Raw genomic sequence first — 18187 nt, 5'->3', positions numbered from 1 at the left:
ACTTAACCTTTTTTTCCAAATGGTGCGCAACTAATCGTATGAGCTTGAATGCCAACAAATGCTCAGTAATTTCCTTTGGACGTAAACGTTCTGTCATTTCATTTGATTACACCATTGCCGGAATATCTCCAAAGAGAGAATCTACTATTAAGGATTTGGGTGTTCTCTTAGATTTGAAACTTACTTTTAAAGATCATGTAGGATATATAACCTCCAAAGCTTCTAAATGCCTGGGCTTTATTTTTCGTGCTGCAAAAGAATTCTCGGATATTCACTGTTTGAAGACCCTGTATTGTTCTTTAGTTCGCTCTACATTGGAGTATGCAGTTGTGGTCTGGGCTCCTTACTATCAGAACAGCGTACAGCAAGTAGAAGCTATCCAACATAAGATTATTCGCTTTGCTCTTCGACGTTTGCCTTGGAATGATCCATATAATCTCTCTAGATATGAAGATCGTTGTAAATTAATTGACCTTGACCTTCTGGAGGTTCGTAGGAATGTCACTAAGGCTTGTTTCATATCTGATGTTGTTCAATCTCACATAGATTGTCCTACAGTGTTACGTGAGTTGAATTTTGATATTCGTCGTCGTACTCTCCGTTCTCATCAATTTATGCGTATATCGACATTCTGTACTAATTATGGCTATAATGAGCCTTTTAGTAGTATGTGTCGTGCGTTCAATCGTTGTTACCATGTCTTCGACTTTCATCTGTCACGTTCCATTAATAAAAATAGGTTCCGTGAAGTGCTCAGTTAGTAAATTATAGGTAGTAGTAAGAAATAGAATAAGGTCGTATTTTGTTTAGTCTTAAGTTATTAATGTATCATTTGGAATGTACTGTTCTGTTCTATCATTGAATGTGACTGTAATGTAATTATCACGAAATAACGATAAAAAAAAGGTTTCACGAATATGCTCAGAAATGACTTTCACATCTGCCACTCAACTCTCCCTATTAGCCCTACTCTCAGTATTCAAAATGTATGGTACAGACAAATGCAGACATTTTATTAGAATTCATACAGACAATTTGAAAAAACCATCTGGCATCCCTGATTGATATAAATGAGATAATCGACTACCGACCTCTTAGTGAAAATCCCATAAGCTGTGGGTATCCTTATTCGTGTATAGCTCCGGAATAAGGGTTCGGCAATAAGGATTCCTGACTGTAGCTTGTTTCATCTATCTTTGCGCTGAAATTATCTGCCAATGTCTTTACATGGCCATGAGGATGCACGGCCAGGGTTGCTTCCACTCACTTGCTAGAAAAACATATTTTTCGGAATTATGCAATCATTAGATGATAAAATGATATGTTGTACTTGTAAGTAACGAGAAGAGGGTTGAGAATGTGTTTGACTCATAAAACCTGTCAATTTGGTTTTCAGAGCGTGACAATAAATAAGCGATCTTATGATTCGTGAGCGTTCACTCAGAGTGAGCACTCACGAGTCGTAAAATCGCTGATTGCACTGAAAGCAATATTGACAGATTTTATGTGTCAAACACATACTTCACGTCCTCATCTTGTAACTTACAAGTTCTAATTATCACTATACCATCTCATGATTTCATAATTCTGAAAAAAACATTTTTTTATAGCAAGTGAGTGGAAGTAACCCTGGGCACGGCCATTCATTCTTGAAGCTGCCGTCAGTGATAGCGGTGGCGTTGATGTCGGCATGATTTTAAGCATCGTTAATACGTTATACCATTGACAGACATACAAAGCAGTACCGTTGTACTCCTTTAATCGAGTACGTCAAAAGGTACAATTTGAGGTACTAGCTTAAAGAAAAGCAACGGTAGTACAACCAACAATCAATACGAAACTAACGTTTTTAAATTAGCTCACTACTTGACTAGCCTATTGGTCCCAAGCAAATCGACTAACGTACCCCATTCTAGTATGAATTCCAGTACTACACTATGTTTGTTTTGATCAAGGGGGGGAGGTGGCTGTCAAATACGAACAATCGTCGCCTACCTCGCATAACTGGGATAACTTGTTCGAAACGTAAACAAGCCATAAGAAACCTACAGCGTTTGTTTACATTTGGAACCAGTTTCATACAAGAATGATCAGTAGGCTGATTTGACAGCACGTCCCCCCCCCAGGTTTTGATTCGCTATGAAAGTTTGACAGATAAAATGAGGGATTCGTGGATTTTCCCATGTTTCGAGGGGTGCATCGATTAGCTTGGGACCGAAGATAGTACCAGAGCTGAGCCAAAAAGTTGATCTCGTTTCTGCGGGACCTTCTGGTCTTAGTGTTACCTCTATAGTACAACAGTGTACTTTGTATGTCTGTACAAGGTATTACCATCATCATGGCTTGCCGATGAAAACCACCCATCCGAGTGTGACCAATCTATTGCACAGTCATTGGTTCTTGATGCTACCGTGAATTCACTTCTTAAAGTTTCATCGAGCTGTACAAAAACAGCTGAAATACACCAAAACAACCATCGAATGCATTAGCTAAATTTTCACCTATACCAAAATGATACCTGTAAACGGCCAAAATACGCATAAATGAAGATGAAACTCGTAATTTTTACATCATCTGTCAATAACTGACTTATAATCGAGCCAAAGAGCCAAATATAGCAACTTTCTATTTTTAAGTATTAGGATTCATATGGTAACTGTTAGAACAGACGAACTAATGGTTTCCGAGATATTGTAGCAGTTTAATAAAAGATGTTAATAGTTTCAAGTTTAAGATCAGACTGAAGCGCAGCTTCAACTGATGTTTATTTTAATGAAGCTTTTCGTGTTTACAGATGATTTTCAGTGTTACGTTTTCTGATCGTTTAACACATTAAAATTCAAGTACTCATGATTTCCATAATGTATACTCAGTGACCTTCATAAACTTATCGAAAGTATCCAATCCGGACACCACATCTATATGGCCAGGCTCTCAAAATACAGTTTATATAGGAATTGCACATGAATACTAGCGCTGCGTAGTGAGAGAGTTCTGAACTAATATGACCATCATCCGAAAGGACTTGGTCACCTGAACAACTTTGCTGAAGACAGTAACTTTCTATATGGCCAGGATCACGAAATAATCTATGTTGGAAATATGATCCATATATTATAGCACCCGTCATCAATAACATAAAAGTTATGCGCCTCTAGCGGCGTAGTTCCCAATTTAACCTGAATCCAATGGCACAGGCTTTTTGGTCTAAGCCAGTACAGCAACTTTGTCGAAGACAGTATAGCTTTATGTATTGAAACAAATTAGATAATCCACTACAGCCCCCATTAGTGAAAATCCCATAAGCTGCGGGTATCCTTATTCGCGGTTCATTATTCACGCCCCCGTTACCCCGGCAATAAGGATTCCTGACTGTAAATCGGCTTCAAGCAAAGTGTTCTTGGATGACTTTTATGCCACCGAAGTGGTCATTTGGCGTGAAACTGCTCACATGAATCATTATGCACCGTGCGTTTCCATGTGTAACTATGAGATATCCCTCCCCATGCAGTTGCATAGTAGTTTTCATCCTGGCACATAAATTTCAACATCAAAGTCAGTTGCTGCTGAATACAAGCTTCTACCAAAGCATCAACATTAGTTTGATTGCCGGTTTTTTTCCACACCTGAAATGAGAATTCAACCGACATCGGCTCGCAACGCTGCACTGCCACACGACCGTCGTTTGGCGTAGTTTTGTTCTCGCTCAAATCACCACCCAAGAACCGAACATGCGACCAAGCGGAACTTGCTGCGCTCTCAGGTATGTTGCTTATAGCTTCAAGCTTATTCCGCCAACACAACCGCGTGTTCGCGGCTTGCTTCAATAATGTGTTGTTGTTGTTGTTGTTGTTCGCAAGTGGTAGTTGTGGAAACCGACAATAACGACGGACAGCCGAAGAGGCGAGCCTTCGTGGCAGGTATCCGAACCTGGCCGAATCCACAGTCCAGGTGTGCGCGCTTTCCATCCATCCATACCTGGTGGCTACGATCTTCGGCAGCGCACTTTCAGTGCGGTTTTGGTTGCTGTAGTGTCGAGAGATAGCCCAGTGGTGGTTTTCGCTGGGGACGTTCGTTCATTCGTTCGCGTGTGCTCGCCGTGTGTTTTATTGCTTGTTTTAATTCGCGTTGTTTTTGTTACTGTGAGTGTCTCGTGAATCGCGTGCATCGCTGGTCGGTCGGTAGTTATAAGCCTATCCAGCCCGCTAGGCGCTGCTGGTGTCCTACTGCTTGTGGGGTTCTTTGTTTGTTGTCCTGCTACCTTTGGTACACCTTGGTTGCTAGGGCTGCTTTGGTATTAGACATTTGGTAGCATATTCTTGGATCTAAGGAGTTCCGTTTTCTGGGAATTTCTCGATTTAACTACGTCAGTAACCTTAGCAGCCAAGGTCCATAGCCTGCTTCTGCTCGAACGCGCTCATAAAACCCATCACATACCGCTCTCTGTCTGAACACAATGGAGAAAATCGATCGAATGCCGCGTTATGATTTTTTTTTTTTTATATTGTCGCTCTCGTTTCTTTTTTTATCATTTTTTTCATACGCTGTCGCCGTGCGTGATCGATTTCACCTAGTTTCAAACTCGGAGTGACGACCCCACTGCCTGCTTGCTGCGGACGGTGGACGTTTTTGAGTTGATTAAAAGTTAAACATAGAGCGCCCAGTGGCGTGTGTCGTGAAGTGCACAAACAAAACAAAAAAAAGCATAGAAAAGGAAAACAAACAAACACACTTACACCTGATGGAAAATCGATCGGAGGAACGAAACTTGCATCCAAGGGGAAAAATTTGATCGATAAAATTTGCAGGTCGTTTCCGTGTGCTGGTTGAGTTCGAGGAGAAAGATTTGAAATTTTTGCGTTTGCATTGGAAAAACATGAAATAGAGAAGAAACTGATGGATTGTTGTTATTGGCTTATAGTTGCGGTTCGGTTTTCGGTGGAGTGGTAAAAATTGAAGAAATGAAAAGTGTGAGGCAATAAACAAATGGAGCTCTGCTGCAGGCTGGAAAGTGGAATGTGAGTGCTTGCGCGGTGCTGTTGTGTACATGAATTCGTGCTAATGAGTCAGTTATTTGCTGCTGTCATGTAACGTGCTGGCTAATTCATATTTTTTTTTGTTTGCTATATGTTTATTGACGCTCCTCCCCGGTCAAGTGGTGGCGATGGCATGAAGCCAGTGCAGTAGTGCCAATTATCAGTTGATGAAGCGTAGCGCAGCCGAACGTGATCCCATCGTGGTACTGAAATTGACAACAATCAGTCAGCAGCAGTTTGTTATGCAAACACACGCCAAAAGCGATTTTTGCTAGTGACCGGCGTCGAAATGGCGAGAAGGCTACGGTGGTGATATTGATAGGGATGAAATGGAACCGGATGGATTGGGTTCCGGTTTCATTCTGTAGAGGACTGGCTCCCCGGATGTTTGGAAAATGCAGACTGAGCGCTGTTGTTGTTGTTGGGACTGTGAAGCTGGTGGCTGCCGTTGCTGTTGGTACCTACCGTAAAATAACGTATCACGTTATTGTAGGTGTGCTATGTTAGAGTGAGTCTCATGAAACCTCTCATGATTGCCGGCTGTTGACAGGCTGATATGGTACAGGCCAAGAGCCTGGTAAAACTTATTGCACTTTTGAGAAGTATTCAGGCCTATTATGCGAGTCGTGTTACTCTCTGTCACTAGTGAGATAACAAAAGTCACGTCGTGTGGGGTGACTCTCCATGCAATTCAAATAAAGTCAGTCACACAACTCGCAGAATAGGCCTGAATACTTCTCAAAAGTTCACTTGATAAGGATTGAAGGAGTGAAGCGATCAGCTGTTTCAATCCCGCATTTTGAAACGCCCCGCTTTTAAATGATAGAGTAATGACCCCATAAATTGTCTCAACTGTAGTTCCATTTTAAAATTCAAGTTTGATTTTACTGATCAATAGTTTGAAAATTTGCTGGTTATATAAATCATGTGTGTAGGCAACAACTAAACATGTTATAATACTATTAAATTGTTTTAAAAATGGTTAAAATTTTCATACTTGTTATAATTTATTCCATCAATTCTAATAGAAGTTTGATTGAATTTCAACAAATTTTTGAAGATCAGAAACTCAACCCGGATTACCTAACAAGAATTGCACAATTTTAATCCTTACAAAATTTTGAAATCCGATGAGATTTTAAATCAACGCTTTTCTAATAAATTTTTCAACCCACTGCAGTATATTGAGCCACTTTAAGTGTTCATTCTTCTGGAGAAAAGTATACAGATTTTGTTAAATAATTAAAAAAAAATCCTTAAATCAAGTTCTTCAAAACCATTTTTGACGTTTAAAATATTAAGCATTTTGCACCAAAGTGGACCGCTGTGCCACCGCCGATCAAGAATACCCGACTGCTTTGATGTCGACGTCAGAGTTAGTCAATGCAACTCTAACCAAACTTTTTACAGGTCATCCAAAACGGGACGGGATTCAAAGTTAATCCGATTTGAAGCTTACCCCTAAGTGTATCACCTGAAATTTTTTGAATTTATTTTTTTATGGTGGCTTTTTCTAACAGGCTTGGAAAATTAACTCGTTTAAAATGGACAAATCAGATGAAAAAATGGAACTTAAACTTTTCATTGGAGGAATTTCGGTTTTTATTTAGTAATTTATCAGCATGTTTTTATCAATTATTTAATTCAGTGTATTAAAACAAAAATAATTAGAACAACTAAACTCCAAAGCCTTCTAAATGCCTGGGCTTTATTTTTCGTGCTGCAAAAGAATTCTCGGATATTCACTGTTTGAAGACCCTGTATTGTTCTTTAGTTCGCTACATTGGAGTATGCAGTTGTGGTCTGGGCTCCTTACTATCAGAACAGCGTACAGCAAGTAGAAGCTATCCAACATAAGTTTATTCGCTTTGCTCTTCGACGTTTGCCTTGGAATGATCCATATAATCTCCCTAGATATGAAGATCGTTGTAAATTAATTGACCTTGACCTTCTGGAGGTTCGAAGGAATGTCACTAAGGCTTGTTTCATATCTGATGTTGTTCAATCTCACATAGATTGTCCTACAGTGTTACGTGAATTGAATTTTGATATTCGTCGTCGTACTCTCCGTGCTCATCAATTTATGCGTATATCGACATTCTGTACTAATTATGGCTATAATTAGCCTTTTAGTAGTATGTGTCGTGCGTTCAATCGTTGTTACCATGTCTTCGACTTTCATCTGTCACGTTCCATTAACAAAAATAGGTTCCGTGAAGTGCTCAGTTAGTAAATTATAGGTAGTAGTAAGAAATAGAATAAGGCCGTATTTTGTTTAGTCTTAAGTTAATAATGTATCATTTGGAATGTACTGTTCTGTTCATGCGAAAAGATGAGAAGGTTTTATGTCCATTTGAGAAAAAAAGCTTTTATAAGCTCCACTCAATGGGCTTTATCAATTATCTAATTCAGTGTATTAAAACAAAAATAATTAGAACAACTAAACTCCAAAGAACTGCTCATGTTTTTAATGAAGGAAAAATCGCCTATTTTTATTAAATTCTGATTTGTCTTAATTTTATGACAAGCTGCGTTTACTGTGCAAAAAATAATAAGATCATCAAAACTCCAAAGAATTTCTCAGTGTGACTAAAAAATACCAAGTACTTAACTAAAAGCTAACCTTTAAAAGACAAGTCTCCTTCCATCCCTTAGCTGGTTGTCAAGGTGATCACGCCGTGATCCACCTTTAACCGCTGACTTGCCATCTATTCAGAACGTGGTACTCGATTATGACGGCTGGTTTTGGGAAAAACGGCAGTGATAAAATTACCATTCGTACATTTTTCAAAAGTTTTGTTTCAGCAGATTCGTAATGTAATATCCTATCGATTGGCGTATTTGGATTTTAATTTCATTTATCAATTACAAAGTTACAAGCGTTCAAAACCTAACACAATTATTTTCACACATATTTTTGATTTGCACCCCAGTATAGTCGCAAAGACGTAGTTCTACGTCAAAAAACCAGAATTGTGAACAGTGAAAAAAAGTCCACGATCGTAACACAGACATAACACTCACTATCACATACATCGCAAATAATGTTTTAGTTGGGAATGTGCTTGCATTTGTCATGGTGGCGCCACTGAAGCATTGAGCAAGCCACCACATTTCAAACTTATCAGTGATGCCAGTTCTTTCTCACGTCTAGAAGATGTCAGCTCTTGAAAATGATAAGTGGTCAAGGCATCCCACTGGAGACGCATACCACATCTGACGAATACAGAAAAAAAAGTTGTTGAATATTACATCAAAACTGCTGCACATTAGTCATTCCGTCTGTAATATTCAATCAACTTTTATCAGTTATTGATGTTCAATACTTCACCATGAATTTCATTGATTGATAAGTATTTTTTCTTCTTCTGTGTACACATTAAAGTGATGAGCGGTGGTAGAAAGGGCACTGATAAGTGATGCATTACCTCGTTTAAAAACTTGTTTCCATCAAAAGAAAAAGCACACTAAGCAAACAAAACAAATTCCTAAACAAAAGTCTTAGCTTCAGTGAATTTTTCCTAGGGATACGTATTTCTGCAGAATTCAATCAATTATATAGATCTTTGGAAAATCTCGTAGAACCGACATCACTGACTTCCATCTGTTTTGTTTTTATTCAACATCAACACAACTGACGCGTTGACAGAACGAGGGAAAAGCAACTAGTAAAAAAATGCATGAACGAGGGATGCTCCGGGAATGTGGATGATAGATGGTGCTAGTGCGCATGCAAATTACGCTTGACGTTATTTGTTGAAGAATTTTCTTCTAAGAGTTATGTCTGTTTGTCTGTGATTCCACTTTGCTGAGATCTTAAAATTACAGTGAGGCAAGATTCAGGAATGGGAAAATGTCTTCAGTACCCAGAGAATTGGAGCGTAGCGTGGTGACGTAGGACTACGTGGTCTTATATAAAGCATATTATTTGTTAACTGCAGCAGGACTTTGTGTTTTGTGTAGGGACAGGAATTTGAGCTGGATTCTCTCTGTTTATACTCTTTAATATGACGCGCTTGACATAGATAGCCCCCAGCAACTCACGAAAAGCTACTGATTCCGATCAATAGCGGTGCAGCTTCTTTCTCCTTCTATGGATGCTCATGTGGGATGCAGCTCGCTGCTTGCAGGCAGCCTTTCGTTGTGTACTGGAGAACACCACCACTCACCACGCGGTGATTGAATAAACACCGTTTGGTGAGCCCGTTTGGAATTCAACTTTGAAATCCGTGTTAGGGAAATCGCTTTTCGCAGACAATCGGTGACACTTTTTAATTATCAAATCAACAGTTGCACATTCGTTCCATATTCAATAGTGACATTTTGGAAAAATGATAAAGGCTTAAATTTAACAGATGCGTAGAAATATATCTGATCGATTAATGATAAATTTATTGAAATTGGACCAGGGACAGTTGAGCTATTAACGTTCAAAATCTTTCATAATTTTGTTACATAGAAATCACAGACGTAGTCCTACGTCGAAAACCCGGGCATATCAGAAAATTGGAGGGCTACACTTTTTTAATTTGACTTTATTATACAGTATCATCCGACAAAATCATGGTTAGATTATTGGATTTTTAACTAACGACTGTCCATATTAAAAATCAAAACAAACAGACAGCATTCTTACAGCAAAAACTGACAGCACATTTTATTCAAATGCGTGTTAATTTCTTTCAATCAGGCATTTTCCGGATTAACGGGGTCCAGATTTTCGAGTCGTCGGATTGTCGAATGTCGGATAAGCGGGGGGATAGTTAATGTCAACTATGGTCCGTTGTTAGGGCTGCCATTTAGGAATCAAGTAGTGTTCAAAAATTGGAAATCACTTTTCAAGTATTCGGCCAAATGGCGTTCGGCCAAACGGAATTCGTCCAAATGGTCGGACACCACGGGGATAGGGTAACGGAAGTATTTTGGATCGCTTTAGGAAAGCTGAATGCAAGGGGTAATCAACTCTGCACACTGTGCCGAAACACCGTTTCCGTGGAACGCCATGATCATTGAAATTGAGCTTTGTTTACTATCACACACGGGCAAGCAAAGAGCAGGGAAAGGGTTGAGAAATGTCACGACACCTCACTATGCTTCACTTATCACTCGGAACAGCCTACGATAATAACCGCTGTTGAAAAACCTGGAACATTAGGTGAAACTCCACCCGCAAGGTCCATATATCGGAACGGAAATGCTCTTCCTACTCCCGGGTCATCACAGGTTTCGAAAAGCTGTTAAAATACCGGGTTGCCGAACAAGGCATTATTTATAAGCAAGCGAAACTCAGTTCAATGACTTCTCGGAACTGCCGGCACAGCTGCGGCACCCTTAGGCACACTGAGAAAAAAGGTGGCGCAAAATAAGTGTGTAGAGCGACCACCCCTTGGTTTGCTCATATACTGACTGCGGTGATGAAACGTCGCTAGAACTATTCCACAGCTGCAGAATATAACTTTATTTTGGTCAATTTAGCAATGAGCAAATATTGTGTGTGGCAGGATAATTTCTCAAAATGGGATTATACCATCTGCTTTCTGTTTATGGCCGTACGACTGCGACTGATTTAACACACGGTGGCTTTTTTTTCAGGATTCGCTCCTCAAGCCGCTGCCATAAAATACTATCTAAGTTACACACCTGTGTATAATTCTTATGGGCGGGGTTGCATCGCACTTATGAGCGGCACGTTTCGACCGTCACCAAATGAGAATATAACATAAGCCCGACAATATTTGAAAATCGAAATTCATTTAAAAAAAAAATCTTGGCTAAGCTTGATGATCGATCTGAAGAATATTTATTTTATTTTACTCAATGTAAAATAATTATAAAAATCGACGTTTTCCAAGGGCGGTTCGACATTTCCACGTAAATTTAACATAGGACTTAATAGGGGTTAAATACCCCATTTCCGGCCTATTAAGGACAACCCACCCTTAATCTTTCTTAATCTAGCGCAGTTTAGCACCAAACAGAATGTTATTATTATTGATGAATTCCAAATTTATTTACCTTTCCGTACGTACCGTAAGATTTGATAAAGAGGAACCAATCGTTGAGATATTGTCAAAAGTCTAACGCTGCTTCTTGACGCCAAACTCAGCCTACGGATTCTAAACTCGGTCTAACGCATGGAACGGCCATTGAAACGCCAATGAATTCACTTCGGCCTATCGGATGAAGATAAAAATTGATTCGATCGGAGCGCTTCTTTTGTTTTTGGGAATAATGGGTGCAAACCTTCATATCATTTTGGATTAATGGATTAATTTGAAGTTTTTTGCTCGATAGGCCCAAAATGGGCGATTAGGCCGAAGTAGTTCTCTACCCTATGGCACCTAAATCTAGACTACTTTATGAGAACTACTTTAATAATTTTGGAAATTCAACAGGATTTTGATTTTAATTATTTTGAAAAGGTCAAATGGTAGTTATGAATTCTTTTCTATCTTGATTGATGCTCTTCTAGTGGATTTAGCAAGCAACTAAAAGGGAAAATAGCACGAGAAAGGTTTTTGTTATTGCCAAATAGCTTTTATTGTAGCTTAAAACCGGTTTACAAATGATTCTCAATTCGTTCGTCATACAACCTTCCAGTAAATAAATCTTAACGAGCTTCGAGAATGAACCCTTGAGAACCTTCGCCAGGGTGGGTCAACCAGATAGATTCTAGTCTTAATGAGGTTTTGGTACTTTGAGTCGCTTGTAAAGGGCCTTAGAAAGTTTATTTACAAATGCTTTTGTAGCGTTATCAAATGTTACACTTGAAGTGTACAAAGGCGCACTTGAATTCATTTTTCTTTCCGTTCGATAGGCCGAAGAGAATCCCAATGGCGTTTCAATGGCTAATAGGCCCAAGAAAACCCGTAGGCCAAGTTGAGCAGCCAGAATCAGTTTTGCATTTTCAGAAATTAACAAATATTTCGCGACCCCTTATCAGAACTAATGGTACATATGCAAAGGTAAATACATTTGGAAGCCAGCTGTAATAATAATGTTCCGTTTAGTGCTAAACTACGCTAGATCAATAAAGACTAAGCGAGGGTTGTGCTTAATAGGCCGGAAATGGGGTAGTTAATCCTACAAGACGTTTGAAGATAATTGTGAACAATTTTATAAACAATTCATTAATGTTCAATTCAATTCCCACTCACGAACAAATTTCAAGCCCCAGAAAGACAATTTTTGACCAAAAAAAAAAGTTTACAAATACCACCAGATATCGACGTGTCGTGCATTTTAAGTAATTTGGCGTCAAAATGATAATATCGATTTTCGAAATTTCAAATTCATCTTGGGAGATTTTTCAGAGGAAAACAATTCCAACTTTAACCGCTTTGCGGCACCCTCTACGTCATGACCGGTTGAGTAAAAATTTAGCATAGGATCATTTTTCGAGCAAATAAACATTTTGTATATGGTATGTTTATTAAATTCACGAGGACCGCTTTCATTACCTACTGTACAGTCAACTCTTCCTAGCTCTCAAACAAATTTTACTAAAATTTACCTCCGTAACTCGATGATCTCCCTAATTCGATCGTACCTTCAATATCGAGTTAGAGGAAGTTCACTGTACTCATTTGCATGTTTGCTGATAACATTACAAAATCTGTATATAAGGTGATTTATTACAGATTATGTTTATCGTCTATACAAAACTATATAAGAAACATACATTCCCCGCTAAGCTGAACAATTCAAAAGTCCAAGTATGCCTAATTTAACTTAATGCAACAACTCGAAAACCACTGAAAAAGTTGCAACATCACGCGCATCCGCTTCACGCAACTTGACCCGTCGCGAGCCTTACACCCTCCCCATGTGGGGGGAGGCGCTGAATAAACAAAATCGCCTCCATCTGACGATGACATCTCGTGGCGTCAGATTGCGGAAATTGCTTGATTCCAACCGGAACGATCATTTTTACTACAGCATATTTTCAATCTGCGAGCTCAAGCGCGTACAATGTCGTTGACCTCGGTGTGTCGCATGCAGAAAAGAAAAACTACGCTTCTCTAGCTTTTCGCACTAATCTGGGAGCAGATCTTGTGGACCGTAAAGAGCGAAATCCGAGAGCAAGAGCTAAGCAGAAATCCTGTTTTTAGCTTTCGAGCCAGCAAGCGACGAACCGGCTTCAATGGGTGCGGTGCGGTTGTTGTGGCACGATCTCGCAGATCTCAAGAACGACCTACCTACCACACGGAACGGAGCAACGCGGAGTGAGTCATCGAGGTCTTCTCGAACAAAGAATTTGCTTGACCTATGATGTTGGAGCAGAGCATGTGCTTGCATCTCGTTTTGGTGGAATAAATGCGATTTCCACTTGGATTGGCGGGCATGGCCAACTGAGAAAGCTGACCGACGGACGCACGTGTGTGTGTGTGCAGTTTTGTGATCTAACATCGAGGAAGCGTGCCTCGCCAACACGTCACAGCCAAATGGACGCAGCAGGAAACTACTGCACTGCTGCACATATTGTCCGATTTCAACTCGGCCGTACCTCTTCACTTTTCGGATTGCATAAGCACTGTACGATATGTTGCCCGCGAAGATGGTTTGATTTAATTACGATAGTGATGTTTGGATTTTTTAAACCGGAGAAAACCGAAAAGCTTTCGATCTTATCATCTTACACGCAGCCGGTTGGTTGATCCGCTTCCGCATTGGGCGCTATCGGGTGAGGTTCCGAAGCCTAAGCCCGCTGCGATAAACAACGCACCAGCTGGCTGGATTTACCGTATAGTCTGTTTAGTCGGCACAGTTAAAATGTTAACGCGAGTTTAAATGCCTTGACCATGTTGGCACAAACGTCGCACGCGATCGTTCGGTTTGTTTTGCTCGACTTTCCACTGCGTCATCCGACGCTCAGGTATGCAACGGGTCACCTTTTTATCGATATGCACTGGCGTCATTGGCCATAAGGTTGATAATGACATTGGATTCTGCTCAATGTCTTTTGCGAGATATTTTCTCCTGAAGTGGCGTTGAAATCCATGTTGGCTTCGACGAAGACAAAAAAAAATCTCGCTCCTCAACATGGGCAACGGTATTCACGGACATGAACCAATCGAAGAAGGCGTTGTTGAAGGAAGGAAGCATGAAGCATCCCCCTCGCGATGTAGTCATGCAAGCACGCGAAAAGGAAGAAGATTCATGGTCGGTCGTCTTGTTGAAAAGAAACAGAAACTACTCTGCCCAATGGTGGTAATTTAATATTATTACTAAGGGGCACAACAAAGAACATCCGAGTAGGCGTCTTTGTTTTCATATGTATATGAAGATGAACATTCGTTAGTTCCGTTATTAGAACAGGCGTTTTTTTTTGTGCGGCATGACCAGTTGAAAAATAATAGGAAGGAAAATAATAAAAACCTTCGACGGCCAATTTCATGCACTGAGCGAGTGATTCGATCATCAAAGCAATGACCTTAAATTAGCCATCTCATGAAAAACCGCAAGAGAGGTGTGCAGTTAATTTTGGGAAAAGCTAGCGCAGCCCACTGGGAATGGCCGCCATCAAGGGCAAGATGATTAATTGCCGTCCCTTCCTATTGTCGGCGGATCGGAATGGCCCGAAACTACCCTTAGCGGAAATTAATTGATTGATTCGATCGACGAATCTTCGACGCTCGGTTCATAAAATCCAGGTTGCTGCTCTAGCATCTCGGTTGGTACACACAGAGTTTAGATTACCGAAGTCGGTAAAATTTTACTTGGTTTTTTAAACAGCCGAGTTTTCAGTAATCAACCCAGCAGGTTTTATTTTAACTGAAAACTCCATAAATCGCAGAATCTCTGAACTGTCAATAATTACCGTTTCAGTTCAGTAAAAAATTTCAGTTTTTCAGTATGTTTATTTCAATATTTGATGAATAAGTCAGTAAATTCATCAAAAATTAGATTTACTGGTAGCTAATGATTATTTTTGGGTTCCATACGATGGGTAAGACATACAAAGCTTATCAATTTTGCATTCAGAGAGTCACAATCAGCGATTTTACGATTCTTGCGCGTTCACTCAGTGTGAGAGCACATGAATCATAAAAAAATGCTGATTATGACTCTCTGAAAGCGAAATTGACTGGTTTTATATCTCAAACACGTACTGCATAGTATCTTCCTTGCAGCTTACAAGTACAAAATACAAGGGGTAGGTCACTCCGCACTCCAATTTTGAGTCAACATTTTCTCATTGTGCCGCAGGTGTGCCGATTGTACCGGTCATTAACCAATGCACGGAATGAACCTCTAAAAAAATTTGACGTTTGAGTGGTGCCGTGTTTACTAAAAATGAACACATGACGTAATGCTCGAGTAACTTTATAGAAGAGCCTTTCAACTTTTATAAACAACTTGTTAAGCCCTTTTCGCGCGAACCGAAGTACGTTCACGCAAACCAACAAAACCATCGGGTAGGGTAAATTCTCCCCTTCCCGATAGTGCTCTTGATTTGCGTGAGCGTTCTTCGGTTCGCGTGAATAAGGTCTAACAAGTTGTTTATAAAAGTTGATAGACCCATGCGTTCATTTTTATAGCGAATTCGTTTATTATCGGGGTTGGAACCAGTTCCAACCCAGTGCGAAACCGAACTTTTTGTCAGTGCGAACCTCAACCTGAGCTAGGTTTTAAAAACAAACGAGCAAACTGACGTTTGTCAGAAAACAAGCAGACCCAATCCTGATACCCGATCCAGGTTGGAACTGAATAATAAACGAATTCGCTATTAGTAAACACGGCACCGCTCAAACGTCATTTTTTTTCTGGAGTTCATGTCGTGCATTGATCAATAGAGTAAGCTGCGATTTTTTGAAATATACGAATATTATGGTATATTTGGCAACCCGGTATTTCTGACAGCTTGAATGTTTTAGTTTGCAATCGCTAGAATAACATCGGTCTAGCGACAACCAAGGAGGAATGCGGGCGTGATCAACCGGAAATGTCCCCGCATTGAAAATCGTTGGATACGATAATTCTGCCGACGAATAAAACGCCTCTACTTCAACTGGCAGGAACCAGAGTTTTTCCATGATGATTCACTGCAGAAGGTGGATTGCTTTCTGACTGCGGTCGGCGTAGACGAGGAAACCAAATCTACAGCAAATCCACCTCGTCTTCTTAAAGCAGAAGATGGGGAGGAGGGTATTCCGTGGGTGAATCTGTTGGTTCGGGATAAGAACGACAAAGACAAGGCCAGTTTTGAAAATCTGCTGGAGGCGATCAAGGGATCCAAGGATGGCAAAACGTTGGGCGGCTTCTCCAAGGACAACTTCCCGGGTGAATTCTGTGAATCGTGGCGAGCCTTCGTCAAGGACAAGAGCTACCAAACGGGTACGTCTCCGGTGTAGATACCAACTAGTTGGACATGTGCTACCCGGCGATTATCCAGTCGAGTGACAATTACAGCTTGAAGTTCAGTGCATTCAGCGACAAGAATTATCTGCACTTCGGATCGTTCACTGATCAACGATTCAGAAGCACTGCACCTTTCTGCTCAAGCTGGAAGAGGCCCTGTTGAAGGTGACGATTCCGGGCAAGAAGCTCTCGGAGGTTTTCGACGCAGGAATGGATTATGCCAAGCAGGAGGATCCCAAGCTAAGACGTTTGGTTTTGCCATCGGGTTGGAGTGCCGGGAGAATTCGATCGTAGTACCTCAGCCAGTGAAATTCGGTTTACAAATTATAAGTTAATTTAGGTTGAGTGGAAGCAATCAAGAAATCCGTGTGATTGTACCGTGAAAAGTAGTTCGGCATTGATCAACATAAAATTTTCGTAGTGCGCTCCATTTGCGTAGTAGCTGAAAGACTTGTGACCGGAATCGACAGCAATCGATAGCCCTCGGGAGCCTACATTTTGAATTTAAATGTGAACCGAGAAGTGAATTGCTAGTCAGAGTTCCTCTAGTATATTCAATTAGAGTATGTTTCTTAAATACACAGTCAAACAGCACGCAATTTAGTGAACAACTTCAATGACAGCTGTCCAGCAGTGCTCCCATTTTATCTAAGGAACAATCCGATGCCTACGAGATTGAGCTGAAGGTGTTCCGATGGATGTGCCCAAGTTGTGCTGAATCTACTTTCGGCACACTGTGCTGAGTGACTTACCCCTTGGAGCAAACCCAAGTAACCATTTTGGTTTTATGAAGGTTCTGTAGACCATGATTTAGACTTGTAGAATGCTATAAAACCGCAATAAAACCTGTAATGTTGCTTGGGAAGGCGGGCGCACACTTTTTGCCTGTAGATTTGAAGACATACTTCAAATATCCACGTACATCGTACGGGCTAGGCAAAGAGTGTGCGTTTGACTTGCATTGTCGCATTAATGGCCCTTCGCTCATTTTCAACTTCTTTCAAATCTCATACTGCCGTACTCTTACGGAACTATCTACCTAAACTCTTTTAAGACCATTCTCTAGCTAATCAATTATTACACTAAAGCTACATGCTAGATAGCATTTTCAACTAACTCTGAAAATCGCAAACTTCGCGTATGAAGTAACATAAACACACTTTGAATGTAACAAATTCATAAGGTGTTAAAATGGCTTTTAAAGGGTGTCCACGATGAAATTGCCACACACAAAATTGATTCGCAAAATTCGAGTTTTCATCCGATTGCCATCAAATTTTCAGGGATTGAGAAATAACTATTAAACTTCATTTTACCATTTTACTCGTATTTTATTTACAGTCCATACGCAAATGCCCGCACCTTGGCCTTAACCCCGGCCATAAGATTCTGCACAACCTGTGAATCAACCGTTTTTTGCATGTAAACCCATACTTTCTTCAGTTCCTCCACTGTCTTCACTACCTTAGGTCGTTTAAGAAGGTGCTGCTTCATAATCGCCCAGTACTTCTCGATGGGGCGGAGCTCCGGAGTGTTGGGAGGGTTGAACATTTTCGGCACGAAATTGACCTTATTGTCCGCATACCACTTCAGCACGTCCTTGGAGTAGTGGCATGAGGCCAAATCCGGCCAGAAGATTGTTGGGACGTTGTGGGCCTTCAGGAGAGGAAGCAGCCGCTTCTGGAGGCACTCTTTTATGTACACCTGTCCGTTCATCGTGTCCTGGGTCACGAAAGGTGCACTCCGCTTCCCGCACGTGCAGATGGCTTGCCAAACCAGGAATTTCTTCG

The 18187-nt window shown here is 40.6% G+C and overlaps 1 protein-coding gene across 5 annotated transcripts in view; it reads left to right on the top strand.

Annotated features, from left to right (window-relative positions):
- The first annotated feature begins 3992 nt into the window (after positions 1-3992).
- Positions 3993-18187, top strand: part of LOC135708940 (bicaudal D-related protein homolog) — a 119401-nt gene continuing 105206 nt past the window's right edge. The window contains exon 1 of one of the 5 annotated variants that reach the window (XM_065231134.1): positions 3993-4142. The gene's annotated coding sequence lies outside the window, so the exon portion shown is untranslated. Of the gene's footprint in view, positions 4185-4210; positions 4233-18187 lie in introns of those variants that run through there. The other 4 variants (XM_065231133.1, XM_065231131.1, XM_065231130.1 and 1 more) reach the window with 4 other exon arrangements.

This window comes from Ochlerotatus camptorhynchus, unplaced genomic scaffold (assembly GCF_037179485.1).
Source record: "Ochlerotatus camptorhynchus isolate MF236.1 unplaced genomic scaffold, CSIRO-AGI_Acam_v1.1 ptg000343l, whole genome shotgun sequence".
Taxonomy (NCBI): Eukaryota; Metazoa; Arthropoda; class Insecta; order Diptera; family Culicidae; genus Ochlerotatus; species Ochlerotatus camptorhynchus.
This window is presented reverse-complemented; position numbering and strand designations above follow the sequence as displayed.